The sequence below is a fragment of the Arachis ipaensis genome, chromosome B10 (genome assembly GCF_059453495.1).
Source record: "Arachis ipaensis isolate K30076 ecotype BB chromosome B10, ASM5945349v1, whole genome shotgun sequence".
NCBI classification, from domain to species: Eukaryota; Viridiplantae; Streptophyta; class Magnoliopsida; order Fabales; family Fabaceae; genus Arachis; species Arachis ipaensis.
The window spans coordinates 70,996,997-71,011,153 of record NC_142435.1 but is presented as its reverse complement, the minus strand read 5'-3'; the positions used below and the strand labels follow the sequence as shown (position 1 = coordinate 71,011,153).

General features: G+C 38.5%; 2 non-coding genes across 2 annotated transcripts; one reads left to right on the top strand and one right to left on the bottom strand.

Annotated features, from left to right (window-relative positions):
- Nucleotides 1-1,185: 1,185 nt before the first annotated feature.
- LOC148580367 (small nucleolar RNA R71) lies at nucleotides 1,186-1,291 on the bottom strand. Its single transcript, XR_015896595.1, has one exon. It is a non-coding gene; the product is annotated as a small nucleolar RNA R71 (small nucleolar RNA).
- Nucleotides 1,292-10,753: 9,462 nt separating this feature from the next.
- Nucleotides 10,754-10,861, top strand: LOC148580366 (small nucleolar RNA R71). The gene has a single exon (XR_015896473.1). It is a non-coding gene; the product is annotated as a small nucleolar RNA R71 (small nucleolar RNA).
- The last annotated feature ends 3,296 nt before the right edge of the window (nucleotides 10,862-14,157 follow it).

Here is a 14,157-nt window from a genome sequence, read left to right as displayed (position 1 = left end):
ATAGCTTTCTTTACATTCTGCAAATCCCCATTCCCATTTACTTTTGAGTCATTTATGTTTATGCACTTTACATTATTGTCATTTCCTTTTCTGCACTTTACTACTTTTCTTTACTTTCAAGTCATTTATGTTTATGCCCATTTCCAATTCTGCAAACACAATCTATTTTGCTTAGCTTAACTAATTCACCAATTGATTAAAATTGCTCAAATCTACTAATCTCTGTGGATACGATCCTACTCCACTATGGGTTATTACTTGCCGATAATTTTTGGTGCGCTTGCCAAAAAAACGGATTCATCATTTTTATATGTGGAGTGAAATCTGGTCATCAAGTTTTATGGCGCCGTTGCCGGGGATTGGTTTGAATTTGACAATGATTAAATTGATTGGAGAGCTAGATTAAGAATTTTAATTACCTTGTTATTTCTTTTCCAGTTTTTTTTTTTATTTTATTCTCCTTTTGTTTTATATTATTTTGATTTTACTTTGGATTTTAGTCATTCATTGTTCATATTTCCATTTTTCTAACTGTTTGATTAATTTCATCAACCAAGCTAACCACTAATCTTAACAAGAGTGATTCCTTCACTTGCCCTCTGCTTGCTGTTTGTTAAATGTATGACAGGTAGAAGGGGAGAAACTTCATCCTCCTTCGATAGTGAACCTGAGAGGACCTTCTTTTGATTAAGGAGGAAAGCAAGAGGCAAAGGTATAGTTGGAAAGGAAGTAGTGGAGGAAGATCTGAAAGCTACTATGGAAAAAGAAGTGCAAAACCACATTGGAGTAGATGCTGACCATTATATTGGGCAAGAGATGAGAGTCTTAGGCTCCTACATCAATCCAAATCCAGGAAACTGTGGTAGCAACATTCTCAAACCAATAATCCATGCTAACAACTTTGAGTTGATGCCTCAACTCATCACACTTATCCAAAATAATTGTTCATATAGAGGGGGAGCCTAGGAGGACCCAAACCAACATCTCACTACATTCTTGAGGATTTATGACATTGTAAAGTCCAATGGTGTACACCTTGACACTTACAAGCTACTTTTGTTCCCTTTCTCACTCAAAGATAAGGCAGCAAAGTGGCTAGAAGCATTTTCTAAGGAGAGCCTAACAACTTGGGATGAGGTTGTAAACAAATTTCTAGCTAGATTCTACCCTCCACAGAGAGTTAATAGATTGAGAGCTAAGGTGCAGACCTTTAAACAGCAAGATGGTGAAACACTTTATGAGGCCTGGGAGAGGTTCAAAGATTTGACAAGAAAGTGCCCTCCGGACATATTCAACGAATGGGTTCAACTTCACATTTTCTATGAAGGGTTATCATATGAAGCAAAGAAAGATGTGGACCATTCTTCAGGGGGTTCACTCAATAAGAGGAAAATTATTGAAGAAGCCATAGATGTTATAGAGACTGTAGCTGAAAATGAGTACTTCTATGCTTCAGAAAGGACCCAAAAGAGAGGAGTGCTGGAGCTAAATTCCATGGATGCCTTGTTAGCACAAAACAAGATGATTGCAGCACAGTTAGTAGTCTTAACAAAGAGGATGGAGACTAGCCAAGTCTCAACTGTCCAAGCTCAAGCACCACCACAGGAAGAAGATGTCCCAGAAGTTGAAAGTGAATGGGAGCAGGCGAATTATGTGAACAACTCTTCTAGACCACCATATGACCCAAATACCAAGACATATAACTCAGGTTGGAAGAACCATCCAAACTTTGGGTGGGAAAACCAACAAAGCCACCACCAAGACCATAACAAACTATACCAATCCAACCAACATAACAACCATAACCCCAACCATCAATCAAACAACAACAGACCCTACCACAATTCACAAAATGCATCATATCACTTCACCCAACAAACACACAACAACCCGCACCAAGAAACATCAACCTCAACCATGAAACCATGTGAAATCAAGAGCAATTTTGAAAGAGTGGAGACTGCAATAGCGCAGATGTCATCACAACTGATAGGAGCTATTTCTAATGTTTTGGAAAGACAAATACAAACTGAAAGGAAGATGGATGCCAACCAAGAAGAGTGTAGATCAAACATAAGGAATCAAGGTGCAGCAATTTCAAAATTGGAGGCACAATTGGCAAGCTTATCTAAGCAAATTCCAATGCCCACACATACATTTTCCAGTGATACCATGGCTAACCCAAGAGGAAAATGCAAAGCAATCACACTTAGAAGTAGAAAGGTTATAGAAGAAGCATTCCCAAATCAGAGCAATTAAGAAAAAGAAGCTGCAAAGGAGCCTGAAAGTAAGAAAGAAGAAGAAACTCCTACACTATCTTCATCAAAGCCAGCCCTAAAGCCTTATATGTCACAAGCACCCTATCCACAAAGGCTAAGAAAAGATGGAAAAGACAGCCATTTCTCAAGGTTTCTAGAAATCTTTAAGAAGCTCCAGATTAACATACCCTTTGCTGAGGTATTAAAGCAAATGCCCCTCTATGCCAAATTTTTAAAGGAGCTCATGACAAGGAAGAGGAACTGGGGAGAGAAAGAAACCATAATACTAACCGAGAAATGCAGTGCTATCATACAAAAGAAGCTTCCTCAGAAGATGAAATACCCTGGGAGTTTCCAAATTCCATGCATCATAGGTGATATCACCAATGAAAAAGCATTGTGTGACCTGGGGGCTAGCATCAATCTCATGTCCTTGAACATGATCAGAAGAATGAAGATTGAGGAAGCCAAACCAACAAGGATGGCACTCCAATTGGCTGACAGAACATTCAAATTTCCCCATGGGGTAGTGGAGGATTTGTTGGTGAAAGTGGGAGATTGCATGATGGTATATACCATAGAAAAGATAGTTCAAGGAGTTTTGGAAGAAGAACAATGTGAAGAGATTATGGAGCTGGAACAACAAGCATCAGGTGAAGAAATGCCATAAGAAACCATGAAGAAGTCAATCATGCTGAACCACAAGGACAACAAGGAAGTAGAGGCACCAAAACTAAAGCTAAAGACCCTACCTCCAAGCTTGATCATTAAGAAGAGGAGTAAGAAGATTAATTCAAGCCTGAGTGAGGAGTAAGAAGAGGAGCTTCTCCAAGTGCTGAGACAACATAAAGATACTATAGGATGGACACTTACAGACTTGAAGGAAATTAGTCCTTCAATGTGCATGCACAAAATCCTACTTGAAGAAGGAGCCAAGCCCTCAAGACAGTAACAAAGAAGGCTAAACCCAACCATGAATGAAGTAGTCCAAAAAGAGGTGTTGAAATTGTGGCAAGCTGGGGTGATTTACCCTATCTCAGACAGCCCTTGGGTAAGCCCAGTGCAAGTAGTCCCAAAGAAAGGAGGGATCACTATTGTATCAAACGAGAAGAATGAGCTAATACCTACAAGAACAATGACTGGCTGGTGCATGTGCATCGATTATAGGAAGCTTAATGAGGCCACCAGGAAGGATCACTTTCCCCTACCTTTCATGGACCAGATGCTGGAAAGACTTGCGGGACATGAGTATTATTGCTTCTTGGACGGTTACTCTGGTTACAACCAAATAGTTGTAGACCCTAAGAACCAAGAAAAGACCTCATTTACCTGTCCCTATGGTGTTTTTGCTTATAGGAGAATGCCCTTTGGATTGTGCAACGCACCTGCAACATTCCAAAGGTGCATGCTCTCCATATTTTCAGACATGATTGAAAGATTCATTAAGGTGTTTATGGATGACTTTTCTGTATTTGGTGATTCATATTCTAACTATTTGTGCCACTTAGCCTTTGTGCTAAAGAGATGCCAAGAAACCAACCTTTTTTTGAACTGGGAAAAATGCCACTTTATGGTTACAAAGGGGGTGGTTCTTGGCCACAAGATCTAAAAAAGAGGCATAGAGGTGGACGAGGCTAAGGTGGAGGTGATTGAAAAGTTACCTCCACCTTGCAATGTCAAAGTAGTTAGAAGTTTTCTAGGACATGCTGGCTTCTATAAGAGGTTTATTAGAGACTTCTCCAAGGTTGCCAAACCTTTGAGCAACCTGCTTGTCTCTAATATACCTTTTGTTTTTATTAGAGAATGCATGCTAGCCTTTGAAGAGCTCAAGAACAAGCTCTCCTCTGCACCTATCATAGCACCACCCAGCTGGGATCTACCCTTTGAGTTGATGTGTGATGCATCTGACTTTGCCATTGGTGCTGTTTTAGGACAGAGGAGGGACAAATTGGTGCATGTTATTTACTATGCCAGCAAGGTCCTTAATGAGAATCAAAAAAACTATACCACTACAGAGAAAGAATTACTTGCCATTGTCTTTGCTTTTGATAAATTTATATCATATCTTATTGGCTCCAAAGTAAGATCATGCAGCACTCAAATACTTGCTTACCAAACAAGAGTCCAAGCCCAGACTGATAAGGTGGATCTTACTTCTCCAAGAGTTTGACATTGAAATTAAAGATAGGAGTGGAGCAAAGAACAAGGTGGTTGACCACCTATCAAGGATCCCACAAAAAGAAGATGAGGCAAACCAATTTGCAGTGAATGAGAGCTTCCCTGATGAGCAGTTGATGGTGATCCAAGAAGCTCCTTGGTTTGCGGACATAGCCAATTTCAAGGCAATTGGGGAACTACCAACCAACATCAACAAACACATGAGGAGGAAGCCAATCAAAGATGCTAAACACTACATTTGGGATGAACCTTTTTTGTTTAAAAAGTGTGCTGATGGGATCTTGAGAAGGTGTATTCCCCATGAAGAAGGGCAGGAAGTACTTTGGCAATGTCATGACTTTGCATATGGAGGCTATTTTAGTGGGGAAAGAACTGCAGCCAAGGTGCTACAATGTGGGTTCTATTGGCCCACCATGTTCAAGGATGCAAAGGAATTGGTATCAAGGTGTGATGAATGCCAAAGGACTGGCAATCTACCCAAGAAAAATGAGATGCCACAGAGGTTTATAATGGAGTTAGAATTGTTTGATGTGTGGGGGATTGATTTTATGGGACCTTTCTCATCCTTCTACTCAAACAATTATATATTGGTGGCTGTAGATTATGTTTCAAAATGGGTAGAAGCCATAGCCACAGCAACAAATGACAACAAGGTTGTGATGAACTTCTTGAGAAAGAATATCTTCAGCAGATTTGGAGTTCCTAGAGCTCTGGTGCGCAGAAATCGTGATCATTCCTTCCTTGGTAACAGCGCTAAAAACTCAATACGCACATTCATGTTCTTAATTCTGATTCACAACTTCGTACAACTAACCAGCAAGTGCACTGGGTCGTCCAAGTAATAAACCTTACGTGAGTAAGGGTCGATCCCATGGAGATTGTCGGCTTGAAGCAAGCTATGGTCACCTTGTAAATCTCAGTCAGGCGAATTCAACTAATTTTATGAATTGATAAGTAAAAGATAAATAAAATATAAAATAGGATAGTGGTACATATGTAATTCATTGGTGAGAATTTCAGATAAGCGTATAGAGATGCTTTCGTCCCTCTGAACCTCTGCTTTCTTACTGTCTTCATCCAATCCTTCCTACTCCTTTCCATGGCAAGCTGTATGTTAGGCATCACCATTGTCAATGGTCACCTGTCCTCTCAGTGAAAATGGTCCAATGCGCTGTCACTGCATGGCTAATCATCTGTCGGTTCTCGATCATACTGGAATAGGATCCATTGATCCTTTTGCGTCTGTCACTACACCCAGCACTCGCGAGTTTGAAACTCGTCACAGTCATTCAATCCCTGAATCCTACTCGGAATACCACAGACAAGGTTTAGACTTTCCGGATTCTCAAGAATGGCCGTCCATGGGTTCTAACTTATACCACGAAGACACTAATAACTCAAACTCGGTCCCCTGTATTAGATATCCAAGAGACATCCATTCAATCTAAGGTAGAACGGAAGTAGTTGTCAGGCACGCGTTCATAAGTTGAGAATGATGATGACTGTCATGATCATCACATCCATCATATTGAAGTGCGAATGAATATCTTAGAAGCGGAATAAGTTGAATTGAATAGAAAAACAGTAGTACTTTGCATTAATCTTTGAGGAACAGTAGAGCTCCACACCTTAATCTATGGTGTGTAGAAACTCTACCGTTGAAAATACATAAGTGATAAGGTCCAGGCATGGCCGAATGGCCAGCCCCCAAACGTGATCTAAAGATGTTCAAAAGATAATAGTAAAAAGTCCTATTTATACTAAACTAGTTACTAGGGTTTGCAGAATTGAGTAAATGATGCAGAAATCCACTTCTGGGGCCCACTTGGTGTGTGCTTGGGCTGAGCATTGAGCTTTACACGTGTAGAGGCTTCTCTTGGAGTTGAACGCCAGTTTATAGCCTGTTTCTGGCGTTGAACTCCACTTTGCAACCTGTTTCTAGCGTTTGACTCCAGAATGCAGCATGGAACTGGCGTTGAACGCCAGTTTACGTCATCTATCCTTATTCAAAGTATGGACTATTATATATTTCTGGAAAACTCTGGATGTCTACTTTCCAACTCAATTGAGATCGCGCCATTTGGAGTTTTGTAGCTCCAGAAAATCCGCTTTGAGTGCAGAGAGGTCAGAATCCGACAGCATCTGCAGTCCTTTTTCAGCCTAAATCAGATTTTTGCTCAGGTCCCTCAATTTCAGCCAGAAGTTACCTGAAATCACAGAAAAACACACAAACTCATAGTAAAGTCCAGAAATGTGAATTTTATTTAAAAACTAATAAAAATATATTAAAAACTAACTAAATTATACTGAAAACTATGTAAAAACAATGCCAAAAAGCGTATAAATTATCCGTTCATCACAACACCAAACTTAAATTGTTGCTTGTCCCCAAGCAACTAAAAATCAAATAGGATAAAAAGAAGAGAATATACTATAAATTCCAAAATATCAATGAAACTTAGCTCCAATCAGATGAGCGGGACTTGTAGCTTTTGCCTCTTGAATAGTTTTGGCATCTCACTTTATCCATTGAAGTTCAGAATGATTGGCATCTATAGGAACTCAGAATTCAAATAGTGTTATTGATTCTCCTAGTTCAGTATGTTGATTCTTGAACACAGCTACTTTATGAGTCTTGGCCATGGCCCTAAGCACTTTGTTTTCCAGTATTACCACCAGATACATAAATGCCACAAACACATAATTGGGTGAACCTTTTCAGATTGTGACTCAGCTTTGTTAGAGTCCCCAATTAGAGGTGTCCAGGGTTCTTAAGCACACTCTTTCTTTTGCTTTGGACCTTGACTTTAACCGCTCAGTCTCAAGTTTTCACTTGACACCTTCACACCACAAGCACATGGTTAAGGACAGCTTGGTTTAGCCGCTTAGGCCAGGATTTTATTCCTTTAGGCCCTCCTATCCACTGATGCTCAAAGCCTTGGATCCTTTTTATTACCCTTGCCTTTTGGTTTTAAGGGCTATTGGCTTTTTGCTCTTGCCTTTTGGTTTAAAGAGCTTTTGGCTTTTTCTGCTTGCTTTTTCTTTTTCTATTTTTTTTTTGCCATTTTTTTCTGCAAGCTTTTGTATTCACTGCTTTTTCTTGCTTCAAGAATCATTTTTATGTTTTTTCAGATTATCAAATAACATTTCTCCTTCTTCTTTATTCTTCAAGAGCCAACATATTTAACATTCATAAACATCAAATTCAAAAGACATATGCACTGTTCAAGCATACATTCAGAAAACAAAAAGTATTGCCACTACATCAAAATAATTAAACTAGTTTCAAGGATGAATTCAAAACCATGTACTTCTTGTTCTTTTGTAATTAAAACATTTTTCATTTAAGAGAGGTGATGGATTTATATTCATAACTTTAAGGCATAGACACTTAAATAATATTGATCATGTAATAAAGACACAAATATAAATAAAACCTAAGGCTCAAAAACCGAAAAATAGGAAAATAAATAAACAAGGAGATTAAGGAATGAGTCCACCTTAGTGAGGGTGGCGTCTTCCTCTTCTTGAAGAACCAATGGTGCTTTTGAGCTCCTCTATGTCTCTTCCTTGTCTTTGTTGTTCCTCCCTCATAGCTCTTTGATCTTCTCTAATTTCATGGAGGATGATGGAGTGCTCTTGGTGCTCCACCCATAGCTGTCCCATGTTGGAACTTAATTCTCTTAGGGAAGTGTTGATTTGCTCCCAATAATTTTGTGGAGGAAAGTGCATCCCTTGAGGCATCTCAGGGATTTCATGGTGAGGAATCTCCTCATGCTCATGTTGAGGTCCATGATCTCTTGTTTGCTCCATCCTTTTCTTAGTGATGGGCTTGTCCTCTTCAATGAGAATGTCTCTAGCCTTAGGTGCCCTAGATGGTTATGGAAAAACAAAAAGCAATGATTTTACCACACCAAACTTAGAAGGTTTTCTCGTCCCCGAGCAAAAGAAGAAAGAAAGGATGAGAAGAAGAAGAGATGGAGAAGATGGAGGTGTGTGAATGGTTCGGCCAGGGGGTTTAGGTGGTAATGATGTGTGAAAAGGAAAGAGTAATGGTTTGAATTTGAGTGGGTGGGTGTAGGTGGGTTGTATGATGGTTTTGGAGGAGTAATGGAGGTGATTGGTGAAGGGTATTTATGGAAGAGAGTTATAAAAAGGTGTGAAGAGGAGAGAAGAAGATGTGGAGATCCTGTGGGATCCACAGATCAAGTGGGGTCAAGGACTTAACATCCATGCTCCAATTAGGCATGTAAAATGCCCTTACTGTGCAATCCTGGCGTTTAACGCCAGACTGCTGCCTGTTTCTGGCGTTAAATGCCACTTCCATGCTCTGTTCTGGTGTTTAACACCAGGTAGATGCTTGTTTCTGGCGTTAAACGCCAGCTTGGTGCCTGTTTCTGGCGTTAAACGCCAGACAGATGCTTGTTTCTGGCGTTTAAACGCCAGACTGTTCTCCTCCAGGGTGTGCTATTTTTCATTCTATTTTTCATTCTGTTTTTGATTTTTTCAGTAGTTTTTGTGACTTCACATGATCATCAACCTAAAGAACACATAAAATAACAATGGAAAATAAATAAATATAATTAGATAACATTGGGTTGCCTCCCAACAAGCGCTTCTTTAATGTCAATAGCTTGACAGTGAGCTCTCATGGAGCCTCACATATGTTCAGAGCAAGGTTGGAACCTCCCAACACCAAACTTAGAGTTTGGTTGTGGCCTCCTAACAACAAACTTAGAGTTTGACTGTGGGGGCTTTCGTTGACTCTGCAGTGAGAGAAGCTTTTCATGCTTCCTCTCCATGGTTACAGAAGGAGATCCTTGAGTTTTAAACACAAGGTAGTCCTCATTCAGTTGAAGGACCAACTCTCCTCTGTCCACATCAATCACAGCTCTTGCTGTGGCTAGGAAGGGTCTTCCAAGGATGATGGATTCATCTTCATCCTTCCCAGTGTCTAGGATTATGAAATCAACAGGGATGTAAAGGCCTTCAACCTTTACTAACACGTCCTCTACTAGTCCATAAGCCTGTTTTCTTGAGTTATCTGCCATCTCTAATGAGATTCTGGCAGCTTGCACCTCAAAGATTCCCAGTTTCTCCATTATAGAGAGGGGCATGAGGTTTATCCCTGACCCAAGGTCACATAGAGCCTTCTCAAAGGTCATGGTGCCTATGGTACAAGGTATTAAGAACTTTCCAGGATCCTGTTTCTTCTGAGGCAATCTCAGTTGATCCAGATCACTCAGTTCATTGGTGAGCAAGGGAGGTTCATCTTCCCAAGTCTCATTACCAAATAATTTGGCATTCAGCTTCATGATTGCACCAAGGTACTTGGCAACTTGCTCTTCAGTAACATCTTCATTTTCTTCAGAAGAAGAATATTCATCAGAGCTCATGAATGGCATAAGGAGGTTTAATGCAATCTCTATGGTCTCCAGATGAGCCTCAGAGTCCTTCGGTTCCTCAGAGGGAAACTCCTTATTGATCTCTGGACGTCTCAGGAGATCTTCCTCAATGGGGTTCACGTCCTCTCCCTCCCTTGTAGGTTCGGCCATGATGGTCAATTCAATGGCCTTGCACTCTCCTTTTGGGTTTTCTTCTATATTGCTTGGGAGAGTACTAGGAGGGGTTTCAGTGATCTTTCTACTCAGCTGGCCCACTTGTGCTTCCAAATTTCTAATGGAGGACCTTGTTTCATTCATGAAACTTAGAGTGGCCTTAGATAGATCAGAGACTATGTTTGCCAAGCAAGATGGGGTCTGCTCATAACTCTCTGTCTTTTGCTGAGTGGATGATGGAAAAAGCTTGCTATTGCTAAACCTGTTTCTTCCACCATTATTAAAGCCTTATTGAGGATTTTGTTGATCCTTCCATGAGAGATTTGGGTGATTTCTCCATGAGGGATTATAGGTGTTTCCATAGGGTTCACCCATGTAATTCACCTCTGCTATTGCAGGGTTCTCAGGATCATAAGCTTCTTCCTCAGAAGACGCCTCTTGAGTACTGTTGGATGCAGCTTGCATTTCATTCAGACTCTGAAAAATCATATTGACTTGCTGAGTCAATATTTTTTTCTGAGCCAATATGGCATTCAGAGTATCAATTTCAAGAACTCCCTTCTTCTGAGGCGTCCCATTACTTACAGGATTCCTCTCAGAAGTGTACATGAACTGGTTATTAGCAACCATGTCAATGAGTTCTTGAGCTTCTGCAGGCATTTTCTTTAGGTGAATGGATCCACCTACAGAATGGTACAATGACATCTTTGATAGTTCAGATAGACCATCATAGAATATATCCAGAATGGTCCATTCTGAAAGCATGTCAGAAGGACACTTTTTGGTCAGTTGCTTATATCTCTCCCAAGCTTCATAAAGGGATTCACCTTCTTTCTGTCTGAAGGTTTGAACATCCACTCTAAGCTTACTAAGCTTTTGAGGAGGAAAGAACTTAGCTAAGAAAGTCGTGACCAGCTTATCCTAAGAGTTCAGGCTATCTTTAGGTTGAGAGTCCAACCATACTCTAGCTTTGTCACTTACAGCAAACGGGAAAAGCATAAGCCTGTAGACCTCGGGGTCAACCCCATTGGTCTTAACAGTATCACAGATCTGCAAGAATTCAGTTAGGAACTGAAAAGGATCTTCAGATGGAAGTCCATGAAACTTGCAGTTCTGTTGCATCAGAAAAACTAATTGAGGTTTAAGCTCAAATTTGTTTGCTCCAATGGCAGGGATTGAGATGCTTCTTCTATGTAAATTGGAATTAGGTGCAGTGACGTCACCAAGCATCCTCCTTGCATTGTTTTTATTTTTGGCCATATCTTCTTCTTTTTCGAAAATTTCTGTCACATTTTCTCCAAAGAGTTGTGCTTTAGCTTCCCTTAGCTTCCTCTTCAGAGTCTTTTTAGGTTCAGGATCAGCTTCAACAAGAATGTTCTTATCCTTGTTCCTGCTCATATGAAAAAGAAGAAGAAGCAGAAAAGAAAATATGGAATCCTCTATGTCACAGTATAGAGATTCCTTTATGTGAGTAGAAGAAAGTAAGAATAGAAGAAGGAAAAGATGAGAATCCAAACACAGGGGTGAGGATAGAGGTGTTAATGGATGAATAAATAAATAGAAGGAGATTAGAGATGAGAGAAGAATTCAAAAATTTAACAAAATAAAATAAAAATATTTTAAATTTAAATTTAAAATTCGAAAATTGAAATTAAATTAAATTAAAATTAAAATAATTAGTTAATTAAAACAAAATTTTGAAAAAGAGGGAAGGGATTTTCAAAAATTAAAGGTAGAGAGTTAGTTGGGCAGTTTTGAAAAAGATATGATTGAAACAAAAAGATAAGATTGATTGAAAAAGATTTGAAAATTGTTTTTGAAAAAGATAAGAATCAATCAAAAAGTTAAGTGGTTAATTGAAAAAGATTTGAAAATCAAATTTGAAAAGATAAGAAGTTAGGGGAGAAGTTAGAAAGAATTTTGAAATTGATTTTGAAAAAGATATGATTGAAATTGAAAAAGATATGATAAGGAATTGAAAAGATTTAATTTTGAAAACTAAAGTTGATTACTTGACTAACAAGAAACAAAAAGACATGATTTTAAAATTTAAAGATTGAACCTTTCTTAATAGGCAAGTAACAACTTAATATTTTTGAATCAATCACATTAATTGTTAGTATTAAATTCGAAAATATGAAATAGAAATAAGAAAAAGATTTTTGAAAATCAATTTGAAATTTTCGAAAATTATGAAAGAAAAATGAAAAAGATTTGATTTTTTGAAAAAGATTTGAAAAAGATAGAGTTTTTAAAATGAAAATTTGATTTGACTCATAAGAAACAATTTGATTTTTAAAATTTTTGAAAATGTCAATCCAAATTTTCGAAATTTTTAGAGAGAAAAAGGGAAAGATATTTTTGATTTTTGAATTTTTAATGATGAGAGAGAGAAAAACATAAAATTGACACAAAATATAAAAATTATGAATCAAAACAACTAATGCATGCAAGAACACTATGAATGTTAAGATGAACACCAAGAACACTTTGAAGATCAAGATGAACATCAAGACTTATTTTTGAAAAATTTTCAAGAAAAGAAAAATATGCAAGACACCAAACTTAAAAATTTTTAATTTTTAGACACTAAGAATTCAAGTATGCATATGAAAAACAAGAAAAGACACAAAACAAGAAAATATGAAGATCAAACAAGAAGACTGGCCAAGAACTACTTGAAGATCATGAAGAATGCAATGCATGAAATTTTTGAAAATAATTTTTGAAAAATTAAAAAGATACAATTGACACCAAACTTAAAACTTGACTCTAGACTCAAACAAGAAACACAAAAATATTTTTGGATTTTATGATTTTGTTAATTTTTTTTGATTTTTTGAAAATTAATTGGGAAAAACGAAAAAAGAAGAAAATTTTTTTGTATTTTTCGAAAATAAGAAATAAAAATCTTAAAATTAAGATAATATTACCTAATCTGAGCAATAAGATGAACTGTCAGTTGTCCAAACTCGAACAATCCCCGGCAACGGCGCCAAAAACTTGGTGCGCAGAAATCGTGATCATTCCTTCCTTGGTAACAGCGCTAAAAACTCAATACGCACGTTCATGTTCTTAATTCTATTTCACAACTTCGTACAACTAACCAGCAAGTGCACTGGGTTGTCCAAGTAATAAACCTTACGTGAGTAAGGGTCGATCCCACGGAGATTGTCGGCTTGAAGCAAGCTATGGTCACCTTGTAAATCTCAGTCAGGCGGACTCAACTGATTTTATGAATTGATAAGTAAAAGATAAATAAAATATAAAATAGGATAGTGGTACTTATGTAGTTCATTGGTGAGAATTTCAGATAAGCGTATAGAGATGCTTTCGTCCCTCTGAACCTCTGCTTTCCTACTATCTTCATCCAATCCTTCCTACTCCTTTCCATGGCAAGCTGTATGTTAGGCATCACTGTTGTCAATGGCCACCTGTCCTCTCAGTGAAAATGGTCTAATGCGCTGTCACTGCATGGCTAATCATCTGTCGATTCTCGATCATACTGGAATAGGATCTATTGATCCTTTTGCGTCTGTCACTACGCCCGGCACTCGCGAGTTTGAAGCTCGTCACAATCATTCAATCCTTGAATCCTACTCGGAATACCACAGACAAGGTTTAGACTTTCCAGATTCTCAAGAATGGCCGTCCATGGGTTCTAACTTATACCACGAAGACACTAATAACTCGGACTCGGTCCCCTATATTAGATATCCAAGAGATATCCATTCAATCTAAGGTAGAACGGAAGTGGTTGTCAGGCACGCATTCATAAGTTGAGAATGATGATGACTGTCATGATCATCACATTCATCATATTGAAGTGCCAATGAATATCTTAGAAGCGGAATAAGTTGAATTGAATAGAAAAACAGTAGTACTTTGCATTAATCTTTGAGGAACAGCAAAGCTCCACACCTTAATCTATGGTGTGTAGAAACTCTACCGTTGAAAATACATAAGTGATAAGGTCCAGGCATGGCCGAATGGCCAGCCCCCAAACGTGATCTAAAGATGTTCAAAAGATAATAGTAAAAAGTCCTATTTATACTAAACTAGTTACTAGGGTTTGCAGAATTGAGTAAATGATGCAGAAATCCACTTCTGGGGCCCACTTGGTGTGTGCTTGGGCTGAGCATCGAGCTTTACACGTGTAGAGG